The sequence below is a fragment of the Cuculus canorus genome, chromosome 7 (assembly GCF_017976375.1).
Source record: "Cuculus canorus isolate bCucCan1 chromosome 7, bCucCan1.pri, whole genome shotgun sequence".
Classification (NCBI taxonomy): Eukaryota; Metazoa; Chordata; class Aves; order Cuculiformes; family Cuculidae; genus Cuculus; species Cuculus canorus.
In genome coordinates this window covers 8,338,602-8,351,490 of record NC_071407.1, presented here as the reverse complement: position 1 = coordinate 8,351,490, position 12,889 = coordinate 8,338,602, and the positions used below count along the sequence as shown (strand labels likewise).

General features: G+C 37.3%; 1 long non-coding RNA gene across 1 annotated transcript in view; it reads left to right on the top strand.

Moving 5' to 3' along the window:
* Positions 1-3,338: 3,338 nt before the first annotated feature.
* LOC128852678 (uncharacterized) overlaps positions 3,339-12,889 on the top strand; it is a 76,496-nt gene continuing 66,945 nt past the window's right edge. The window contains exon 1 of the long non-coding RNA XR_008450647.1: positions 3,339-3,474. This is a non-coding gene — a long non-coding RNA (uncharacterized LOC128852678). The remainder of the gene's footprint in view (positions 3,475-12,889) is intronic.

Sequence of the window (12,889 nt, the reverse complement as noted above, 5' to 3'; positions counted from 1 at the left end):
ATTAGCTACAGGATGCCTATACCCTGAAATTCCTTGTTTTTAGAGAAGTGGCATGCTACTAATTAGATTTCTTTCTTTATTTAAACTTACGATGTGCTTATTACTCAGTAAGTGTAGTCTCTGTTGTGCAAACATTATTTTATATTATATTTAGAAAAGCACAATATCACTGCTATATCTGCAGAGTCCAAGACTTTATCAAAGATGATTTATACTATCCATAACAACAATGGAATCTATTTGGCAAGTACAATAAGGATAATACATCAGTGACCAGTTTCTTAATATACTCTGAAACTCTGATTTCTCTTTAGTAGGATATTTTATCTTAAGAGTTAAATATATCAGTCTTACAATTTTAAATTATTTCCTTTCTACAAAACTTTTATTTTAGGACAAAGAGAATATTTAAATCTATTCAAAAGAAACGATTTCATTATTTTGCTTTCTTTTATTTTTCTCTGTCCTAAAGCATTTAAACTTTCATTTTTCTTCTGTCTGAAATAGAATTCAGTTGAATTATTTCTGTGGCTGAATTTTAAAAACACACACACACACTCAAAACACGCCAACCCTTATTGACACTTGGAATGATCCAATACTACTGATTTAATATAATGTGGGATAATTTTATATCTCACCTGGAGAAAAAAATTAAATTAAAATTAAATAATAGTTACAAGTTCATTGACTATTCATAACAACTGCCCTTTTAATGGTGGTGGGTTTATACATCCTACTCTCCTCATGAGTTCATAGTCACTGAAGTTATTATGAAATTGGTATGAAGTTATCTGAACTTCTTTAGGAGGTAGAGATTTGGAGTATTTAAAAAAACCCCGAAAGTCAAAATAAGATACTTGCATATTAGAACATATTTAAGCACCTCTCTTACCTTTTCCTGTAGATTATGATCCATTACTGGAAAGCAGTTGATGAATAATTCAGTGGTTTATGAAGACAAGTTTCCCAGTAAGCGTAAGGCTCAACCCATCTTGGAGAAATTGCAATCTTCAAAATGTATCATGTCCTTGAACATTTTTTTCTAGTGACTTCCCTTCCTCTTGGTTCAAGTGATTCTAAGCGATTAGAAACATTAGATTTTCAGTAGATAATTTCCATGTGTAAGAAGTTTGTGTTTGCTACCATTTTTTCTTTTTTTTTTGTTTGTTTTGAAGACCATTCTTTGTGCGATGACACTTTCTTTGTCTCAAAAAAGAAATCTACTGCTTATTGAATTATCCTTCTTGCTCTTTGGAGGGTTGTTTATTGATGATCTCCTGCAGTTTTGAAAATATGTACAGCTCTAGTACTTGCAAATAAGATTCTTGCGTCATCCACTGTAATTTCCAACAAAACTGAGTAGGAACACATACGTGGCTTTAAGTGATTTGTATTTATTTTACTTGTCCTTGTTGTTAGGTAGAATGGTTGCGTGTACTCTGGCCTCTAGGCTGTTTTGAATCGTGCTCTACAACCTATTCAACCAGGCAGAAGGAAAGTCCTCTTTTGTGCCTACTATATGAGGGATTACCCCATTACATAAATCAGACAGACATGAGTCAAGATGTCTTATACTGCTTCTGTCTGCCATATGAGCATCACACTTGGATTAAAATGTCAGTGTCGTGGACTACCGTGTAAGTTTCTACATGTTGTATCTTCTGCAAGGAGCCCTTAGGATTTTTACTGATTTTTCTGGTTACATGGATTTATTCCACAAGTGCTAGGTCGTTTGATCATTTCCAAATCAGCATTGCTGGAAATGACAAAGGAACTTAGGACCTTGTGACAGTTCAACTCTGTCCTTCCATAGGGCTCTTGAAAACATCAGTACCTTGCAAACTCTTGAGATGTGAGAGTCCTTGATAGTCTCAAAGGTGTTGCTAATTTTCCCCCCACTTCTTGAAAGCACAAAAAATCCCAACTGCCACAGGAGCTCTAGAAGAGGCTGGCAGAAACACATACTGTCTGGAAGCACATCTGAGTTATAGTTTTTCAGATGTTCTTCTAAATATTATGCATTTATTCTTAGTGATCAGTCTTGGCTGGATGAGTACTACAGAGTTCTGAAGCTTTTAGAAAACCTAAGACTGGCTGTAAAGCCTCAGTGAAGTTTTCAAAAGGAATAATCTGTAATAAAGCACATGCATATATTAGAATAATTTGAACATGGTGTTTATCAAAATTATGAATAAGAAGATCTCAGAAAAAATATTACAACACATTATTTGCATCCTTAGAACTCAACTGCAGCGATGAAGCTTTTCTGTGTCAAGCACTAGAAGAAAGTTTATATTAAGCATGTTAAGGAAATGGAATGAATGCAAGTTCAGAGCTGTTTTAAAAATTTGCCTTACACTGTAAAGAGACATTTAAACATTCCTAAGTTGTTTTCTTAAAATAAGTTCTCACAGTAATACTTTAGTTAAGTGGTACAAATTTGCTGAAATACTTAACATAGAGTGCAATCATCTGCCATGGGTGTTCAGCTGTTCTAATTTTTGCCTAGGAAAGTCTTGCACATGTGCACATATTTACTAAATGAGAACCAGAGAAGAAGAGATGGTTTATACAATTTGGATTTTGTTTGTGAAAATGCTGTTTCAAGTTCATTGGAGAAACTACCTATGTACCTATTGTTTAAGGCAAGGTTCTGGACACGCAGGCGCATCAAAGAAGTGGTTTGTATGAGAGTTGTGTGTGCAAGCATAGGAAAGAGAAAATGCAGTTTAATTCCAGATTGCCATAGGGATAAGGCCAAAATCTAATCTGATTTTGCACTAGTAATAAATTGCAGAATATCTTGGCAGAAGATATGGCTAAGTAGTTTACAAACCTTCCATGCATTTGCACAGGATCCACCAGTAATTCTTGCTGAATAAATATAATGAAATGCATGCTTTCCACTCAGCAGCAGCTGAAGAGACTTATTGTGGAACCTAATTATCTCCTTCAGCTGTGACCAAGCAGCCAGTTAGGAGCAGCTGCTTGGAGAGAAAGTCTGAGCAGCAGGTGGAGTATGATACAGGTGAGAGAAGCTTCAAAATGAGGAAATAGAGGAAAAACAGCTCTACAGCAATGGATAGGAGCAGCACAGGCAAAGGAAAGGAAAATACTCCTAGGTTTTTGAATAAGAACAAAGAGGAGAGTCCAGAATTCAAGTTTTATTTCTTCTCTCATACACAAAAGGTAAGTGAGAGCTGCAGAGGTGAGAGTTGAGGATTTCTGTATCTGAGATTGCAGAGAAACACTATGAAGTGTGTATGATTTCTCTGGTCTTTGAATGATGAGTTTAAAATGCACTTTTCTTCCACTTTGATTTCAGGCCCATTGCCTCTGGATGGGAAGACAGGTGATCAAGTGATGTCTCCACCTGCTCTAGCAGGTTTTCATACCAAGGATTCTGTTACGCTTGATGCCCTGTCCTTCCTCAGAGATCCCAATACAGAGTGCATTGAGAACTTCATAGAGGTAAGTTGTTATGAGAGGGTGTCTCAGCCAACGAACTTCAACAAACGTTTCTGTTTGGGTAGTTACATGAGAAGGCTACTGAATTAAATAGACTGTTAGTCTGATCAGCTACTAGGATCTCAGTGTGCCGGAGGACGGCTGAGGAGAAGCTGCTGAACTTGTGATTTTGCAGAGTCCATTTACTTACCCCAGTAAATAGGAAGCATTTGATGGATACTTCATACAGTCTCTGTTTTGCTATATTATTTACTCTTTCGGAAAGCATTGTTAGGCATAGCCTTTACACAGTTTAAGGTCTCTCTTTCTTGAAAGACAAATCTGTTCCTTATTCAAAACAAGATCTTGCTAATTTTGTGGTGCTGCAGGTGCAATATCACGGGGAGCAAGATTGAGGGTCTGCAGACAGGAGCATCATAAAGTCAGGGAACTTTTTTTTAAAACTGGGGCAAAAGGAAGGCAGTTCCCTTTAATTTTTTCCCCCAAACCCCCTGGTGGCTGGGAATACAGTTTGTACCGAGAGTGCTTTCTGAGAGGATAGATGTGCTGGATCCATTCTCAAATTTGAAAGAAGTGGTAGCAGTTCCTATGATCTCAGTGAGGAACATGAGAGGGATGGTATCGAACTCAGAAAAGATGTGTGAGGAACTTACCAAGCTGAAAGTATTGGTTTATGTTTATAGTCTGAGCATTTTGCCGCTTGCTTTATGGCTGTATTTAAGTGCTTATTAAGTGTCTTAGTTTAACGTCATATACACCATCTTTATAATATATGCCTGGATTTCCTGTGTTATCTCTGTGCTACACAATAAGTATGCGTAATCACCTAATCATTTTTATGTAAATGGTAGAACACAAGATGAATGGTTTTAACAGCTTGAAAGAAAATGAAAAATATATAATTTATAAAGGAGATTCTTCTTCTATAGGAGATTATGGAGAGGCACACTACAAAATAAAGTTTTATCATTTCTGGGTATGAGGTTTTTAAACAGACTCTTCTCCAATAACTAGGTTTTCATGTTCAGTAAAGGTCCTGTGTTTTGCTGATACCTTGTCTGCACTCCCATCTCTTTCCCCTCTCTACTGGCAAGAGTAACGGGAAGGATTTTTGAGGAAAGTATTTGGAACAAAAGGATCATAAAGGGTTGACAGATGTATGTATATTACCTTTGCCAACATAGACATGTTCTTTAAAACCCTGTTGTACAACTAGCTGAATGTGAGCAGACTTTATAGCATGTGGAGAACCCCATTGCCTTCAGGAGTAATTGGCTTGGACACAGCAATATGACCCTAAAGTGAACTTCTGGGCATGTGCGAGGAAATATCACCTTCTTTATCCCATTGATTTGGTTCTAAGCAATGATTGTAGGAATGTGAAATGCCAGAGCATTTCCAAAGCAAATCCAAACAACCATACCGGCAAAGTTTCCTTTTATTTAACATGTTATTCTTCCACTGTATTTATCAATACTATTGTTACTCTCCATGTCTTACAAAACCTAAGCTGAAATATCGAAGGAAAAAAAAAAAGGGTCGAGTAAGTTTTATCTCACTGAAAGGACTGATAAGGCTCTCATTGACTTCAATAGGCACATCTCCTTCTGTGCTTTACTTTGAATTAGAAGTGTGATCATCACCACTTTACTGTGCTTTGATTCACATCATGAAGTGGTTGTAGGAGACACAAACTGAGTTAATTTTAAGTTATACTGAATTTAAGGACACGTTGCAGAAGCACACCTAATGCACTTCAATCTCAAGTGAACATTCAGACTATGGGATGAGAGAAAGGCTGATCTGAAATAAAAAAAGCTGTCAAATGGATGTCACGTGGATGTCAAGTTCTATGCAGCGTTGTTCCAGTTTGTAAGTCTTCTCTTGCTAGGCTACATTATTTGCAAATACAGACTTGGATAGTAAATCCAGGATTGGTCTATGTACGCTTTATTTGGAATGGTGTTGTGCTCTTTGGTGTTTCAACAGCTTCCTTAAACATTGAATGTTGTTAAGGCTTGCAGAAATGAGGAGCAATTTAGTTGAGACTTAATATGAAATTGAAATTAAGAGAAGAGGAAAAAAAAAATCAGAAACTAGAGGCTGTGATTCATCTTCTGAGTTTAAAAATACTGTGGATTATAACTTTGAGGGTTCTTGTGTGGGATTCTTATTACCAAGTACTGTCAACGTGCTTGACTGGTTTAAAATGTAAATGTCTAGGAGAAGATGACACTTTCAGGATGTGTGTCTGCAGAACCAACTTATCACCATAAATTAAATGCTCTGCTTAGAGTTAAGTAGCTAGGCTGTATTTGCATTATTTCTAATATTGTAATCATATCTTGCGAAGCTTATTTAGCTTGTTTTTTACTTTAGTTTTTTTGTAAATGAAAATTTGAAAGGAAATAATGGATAGCACTGTAGGAATTGGACAGCTTTTGTGACAGGGAGCTGGAGATAGATGCACGGTATGTGGGTTTGTGCATTGTATTAACTTTGTACAGGCTTACAGCATATGACTTTTTAATTGTGACCACTTTAAAAATGTATTATTAGTGGTCTAAATTAATTAGAGATAATGTAAAAATCAAGGGCATAAAAAGACATGTCACATAGCATGTGTTTGCTCATTAGATACGACAGTAGCTCTGCAGGGAAAATTAATATTGATGCGTATATTGAAACAGAAACACTCCGGAGAGGAATAGAGGCTGAGTACTGTTCTTTGCCAGCATTAATAATGGGAAAATAAAGCAGAATTTAATATTGACTACAACTTCTCATGTTCTGCTAAACATGTTTTGTGGCTCAGTAGGTTCCTCCCAGTACCATTTGAGTTCCTCAAGACAAACGGTGATTCCAGTAACTGTGTTGTGCTTCAGGCAAGGAAGAGTCAATAACTGCATCATTTTCCCTAACTACTGTTATACTACAGAATCCGTGTGAAAACTCAGTGCCTGTGCAACAACCTACACAAGATTTGTGGTGCACGTGAAAGCAGGAGTGGCCAGTGTACGTATTAAGCATTGCACAAATTCCTCTATTCGGTTTTCTGGCTCTGTTTGTGTGGTAAACAGACCTATATCACATGCTATTTCTGTGCTGTTTGCTTTCTCTGGTAGCCAGCCAGCAGCGCTTGTTTACTGGGAGTGGGGCAGTGGGCGAATGTCCCAAATGTATGCTTTTTTTTTTGTTGTTTGTTTTTTAATTCAGTGAATTTAAAGCTATACTGAGATTTATGTTTAAGTTGCATTTCAGAAGAATGTAAAATTGTCTTGACAAGCAGAATTTTTTGTCTTAGCACTGTAGTTGGGTGGAGCCCATGGCTTTTTTTTGTTTGTTTTTTTTTTTCTTGTTGTGTTTTTATTTTTAATGTAAGGAAACGTTCAATAGTAGTTAAATAGTTACGAATATGAAGCATGTCATAGATCAGTGATGTGATGCTAATGTAATCGGATTACTGCCCATAAGTAGCGCCTCATCTCCACTGGGATTCTCCAGTACTACAGTAAATGGGAAGCAGCGTGCTGATACAGTTTCCTATCATTTCCTCAGTTCCTTTCCTTTTGTTCTTACTTCTGAAACTTGGATCAGATGTAAAGAACTCCCACTACAGATGTTCCCATAGTAACATCACTGAGGAATTTCGTGCAAGCTGTGTGCCATCAGCAGATTCCTAGTTTAGATGCAGCTGTGCTGACTGCTGCCTTTATGGGTTTAGCTGGGAATTTATCATCTTCTGTTAGCTGTACCATAGAAGAGCTCTTAGGTATGCAGTATCTCCAGCAGAAGGTCCTGTTGGTTTAGCTGTGCTACAATCACTGTTGGCGATTAAATCTTGATGATCAGTGCATGAAGTCTTTGGGATTTCAAGTGCCTTGAAGTAAGGATTTGGGGAGTTTGTTTTTTTCTTTTTTGCAGTTTTTTTGTGTTTTGTTTTTGTTTTATTTTTTTCCCTTTGTGTTTATATAGCATCTCTTAGTGCCATGGGGAAAATGGCTTCTGCACTATGCAGTGATATTCCAGCATGTGCTGGTTACATGCAAAAAATACTGTTGTAATTCAGTAGTGAATAGAAAGATAACCTTCTTGCCTTTCTCCCATGCCAAATGATGACCCAAAAGGTCAGGGACTTGATCAGAGCTGCTACCGCTGAAGCAACAATCTCCTGGATATGAGAATCTGAATTAAAATTTGCAGAAGTCTTTAGAAAGAAATGTAATTCTGAGCCCAAAATTCTTTGCTAACAGGCTTGTCTTAAATTTTGCCATTCAAGTTTGTTCCAAAGGGTTGGAGAGAAGCTTAATACCTTCTCTAATGTTCGTTCTTGAATTCCTCTTGGTTTTGGGTTGGTGTTATTTTTTTTCCTTTTTTTCTTTATTGGACACAGAAGCTGTATTTGCCAGTCACTAGGAAGAAGACAGCCTTATTTATCATAAGCATAGATAAGGTTATTTGGACGTTAAACTGAAATCTGGTTTATCTTAATCTGCTGTTTGAGCTTCTGAATGTTATGGACAGGATGATTTTTAATTCTATTCAGGACAAGAACGTGGAAATTAGGTGATCAGCTGATAATTTCTACAACGCATGTGAGTTACCTTAGCAGCATAACCAACTCTGTCCTCCTTCTAGCACAACCGAAGGGGCATACCTAGTCTTAATAGCAAAAAGATGTGTCAAGGCCACAGTTGAATTCAACAAGTTCCTAATTTGTTGTAACTTATGTTGCTGGAATAATAATGAAGTATAAGCTTTGTTCTGATCAAAGGTGTATAGATCGCTGAGCTGGCTCAAAATTAGTCTTACAGAAATTGCAGGAGTGTTTAGTATGTGAAAATTTCAACTGTTCTTGTGGGGTGGAATACTGACTCATTGCAATAACTGTGTTACTAATGGCAAACTTGAGACCTCTCTAATAACACAATTGAATACTGAAGATTATAATTTATTAACAGAGATTACTTCTGTGGCTTAGGCATAAAGTCGTGTGATGTTACTCAAAATCATGAATTATGTGAAATTGCTTGTAAGCTCTGAAAGCTCTATGGGGTCTTTGTGACTTCTGTTTGAGGGCCAGCTCTTCATTTTGTAACTTGGAGAGTGAGAAAATTATGCAGTGTTTCCCTTTCTTCCCGTTCTTTTTACAAACAGCTATTATGATCCAACTTACATGGCTATCCATATCCTAATAAACTACAGGAGTTGAAACTTTGCGAAACAGACTCCAATATCCTTTTAACAGAGAATGGAGGAAGGTCAAGGTAAATTTTGTTATTGTATATACGAGCGTAGTTTTCTGTTTTGAGAGCTGCCATTGCTAGCTCACATCCTCAGTATTTACAGAAGATAAAACAGGTCATTCTGTCATTTTCAAAAGAAGCTTGGGAACTCTATGTCACTGTGGTCATTCCGCTGGCAACGAGAGAAGAAGGAGCTGTTGCTGTGCCGTGGAGAGTTGGCCCAAGTCTGAATAGAGGGAAAGGCATGTAGATCCTTTTCGATCTGGTAAAATTCTGTGTTCTGTCATTCAGCTTCCTAATGTGATAGATCCTTAGAAATTTCTTAATGGTGATTACTATGAAGTAGCTAAAGACCACGTAAGCAATTAGAATCAAGGATTGTCATAGCAAAATACGATATAGCTGTAATAGGAAAAAAATCTGTGCGTGTGTGCATACAAGTGAGAATGTATGGTTTAGTTACCTCAGAAATATGTTACTTATGTAGTAGAACAGGTACTCTACCAGCTTTGGTCTAGCTGCAGGACTATGTATTTATTCTACATATTGCCTGTGTAAGCAAATCCAAAAGTTATTTCAAAGCAAGTAGTCTACACTCTGCTTAGATACTAGTGACCACACCTTTGCTAGTGCTTAACCTCTCCAGATAAACCCAAAATTAACAGAATTATAGGAAAGATTTTTTTTTTTGTGACAACTTGAATTCAGAAGCAAATATTGGTACACAGGAACTGACCCGAAAGTTAAGAAAAGCACTGTTTTATTAATAGTGAATACCGAGTGTGATTTCCACCTTTGCTAAGGAATGAAATCATATATGCCGCTTTCTCTTTCTGTGTGGGAGGATGAGGTGTAAATCATTTTGGATAGCGTTCCTAAAATGAACACAGGAGTCAGCAACATTTTATAGAGGTAGTAAAAATTAAGGAGGCATTATATGCGATGCATATCAATCCATCAGCATCTAGATGTGATGTGATTATGTGCATTTGACAACAGCCTTTCCGACTGGATTACACTGATCAAGAAAAAGCAATGATTTGCCCCCCATGGTAGAGGATACATTTGTGCTGTATGAACATTATGCCAGTTATCCAGTTTATGTTTGGAATTTAATTATAAAAATTCAGACTTTCAGAAAATAATGCATATACGAATCTTTCTAACACTTACTGTGCTGTAATTCTTAAATGTTAAAAGTTGGTACATGCTAACTGAGCTCTATTCATTTGGCTCCAACATATGCTTATTTTTAAAAGAATTTTCTTTATAGGCATGCTGTATATTTTATTACTACTAGAGAGTAGGAGCATATACTGCGTTTTGCAATTTAAGTATCATAGACACTTAACTTTAGAATATGCATGTAAATCCAGAAGAAAACATGGTCATACTATTTTTCTTGTATGGTACCTTACCAAACCATTTCTTCTTAACCCTGAAAAAGGTTTTATGATTTGGTGTATTGACCTGTGATAACCAGTGCTAGTCATGTCAAAGGAAATGACAGCAAAAGGAGAGGAAAGCATGCTAACATGCTGCAGTGCACTTGCTACCTAATGTGCATTCATAGAGGTATACAGCATTAGTGCACGCAAATAAGAACTGTAAGACTGTGAATGAGCAGTAGATGGACAACAGGCAAAAGATAACACTGAGCAAGAAAGAGTTATCTATCCAGAAAAGAAATATATTCTTCAAAATAGTAGAGCGGTCTAGAGAGTAGATGAGGAAAGAGCAGGAGGAGACACCAGTGCAATAATGGACAAGGTCAGTTAAGAATCTTGATGGGAACTGTAATAATGAGGTTATGAAACTTCCTATCTCAAAAGAACTTTAGGTTAAGTCCTGAAGACCTCATCCAATCATTATGCGCAAAAAAATCTCTTTTACCCAAATGTCAAAGCCTTTGGATGATTTCACTTCCACTTCTGAATGGAGGAGCTTATACTTAGATATCAGTCATTTGCCCTTGCACCCTGAGGCTCTAGCTCTGCATTCTTGATCACTGTAGACTTCAAATGGACAAAAGTATGGTTGGATCTGCCTAGCTGAGTTTGTTAATTTTCCATAATTTTATTCTTTTCAATAAAATACAAAAGAAATTAGAGCTAATTATGACAGAATAAATGTGAAAACATAGGAAACAGATATGTTGGTCTAATTTGAAGCATTCATTTAAAAAAAAAAAGGAACATGAGTAGTGATCTGGGTAGCTACAGCGTAAATCCTTCTAAGTATGAGGAAGCAACACTGTGACAGGTACAAGACGCTGCTTGCCTTAGGTAAGACTTCAACTGGGAATTTTTTTGTTCCCTAAGTTAGTGTTTTTAGCTGTGTAGAAAGTGTGAAAGCCTATGCAGTGATGGAGTGCAGTAGGAAAGACTAGGCGTGCTGCATTCCCTCCAAATTTCTTGCTCCCTGATTACTGCCTGGGACTCATTGAAACAAAAGGTAGGTCAAAGCAGCCTAAGGTTGCTTTAAGTTCCCATGTGACCTAAAGAGGCATTCAGGCTCTACTATAATATATAGATCCAAGATTTCTTTCTACTTTGTTTCAGTCAAGCACAGCTCTCAAGAAATAAAGCATGTACAACATAGCAACTTGTAATGGCATTCTGCCTGGGGATTTACCTTATGCTTCAGCTCTCAGGTATTCAGCTTGAAATGTATACTGTCTGTATATGTTTATATAACATGCTCTGTAAAAGAAAATCTCTGAAGAGGAATTATCGAAGTATGAGTTGGCTGCTATTTTATTGGAAATGATTTTCTAGATTCTGCTCTGTACCAGCAGAGGGCCATCATGAAGTATAAAGCAAAGTGTTCTGTCTCCAAGATGTATGTCAAAGCAGAAACTGCCCTTTTAAAAATGTGCCAAAATCACCCCTTAAAGCTGGATTATCGAAAGCACTTGACCTCAACTTAAATGCTAATACTATTTAAGTTCATGGAAACAGGATGAGGCCAACAATGAAGTCTTTCATTGTTGAAGGACTATTCACCTCTACATTGCAAAGTTCTAGAATTGTGCTACTGGGAGAATTCCTAAGAGGAGCGTTAGGCAGCTGTGAGTTCTGAAAAAGTCTGAGTTCTTTATAGAGCTGTAGTAATAGGTAACTATGATCCACTCCGAACTCTGCTATTGTTCATAAGCCATTTATCACAGAATTGTAGAACCACAGAATGGGTTGGGTTGGAAGGGACCCTTAAAGGTCATGTTGTCCAACCTCCGTTCAGTGAGCAGGGCTATCTTCAACTAGATCAGCTTGCTCTGAGCCTCATCCAACCTGACCTTGAATGTTCCAGACTGGATATCTACTGCCTCTCTGGGCAACCTATTACAGTGCTTTTACCACACTCATTTTAAAAAAAATTCTTCTCTCTATCTAGACTGAATCTACCCTCTTTTATTTTAAAACCATTATCTTTGTCTTTTTGCCACAGGCCCTACTAAATAGTTTGTCTCTATCCGTCTTATAATCTTCCTTTATGTACTTAAAGGCCACAATAAGGTCTCCCTGTAGCCTTCTGTTCTCTGGGCTCCTAGCTTACTCAGTCTGTCCTCACAGGAGAGGTGCTCCAGCCCTCTGATCATCTTTGTGGCCTCCTCTGGACCTGTTCCAACAGGCCCATGCCTTCCTTGTGCTGAGGGCTCCAGAGTTGGATGCAGTGCTCCTGGTGGGGTCTCACCAGAGGGGTGAAATCACCTCCCTCAGCCTACTGGCCACACTTCTTTTGATGCAGCCTGGAATAAGGTTGGCTTGCTGGGCTACTGCCTGTTGGGATAAAGCAAAAAAAAAAGAAATGCTGTTAAAAAGTGACTTGCTTGGTAATGAGTGCTTGGAGAAAGTAAATTCTATTTGAAAAGTAAGAAAGACTTTATTGTTCTGAACTTCTATTTTATGTTATGATGATCTTCTAAGAAATTAAAATGCTGGGTATCCAATACTTGTTTGATATCACAGAGTTTATGTGGGGATTTTGCAAGGCGAAATATCACTTTTAAGAAGTAAACTCACAAATCAGCATGGAACTGTTACTTTAACATAGGGAGGTTTGAGATATTGCAGCTATTGGAAACAGAGATCTAAAAGTCCCCTCTAATACTGTTAGAAAAAAGCTATTCAGATTTCTGTCCAACAGAAGAACCCGTCGGAAGCTATTACAGA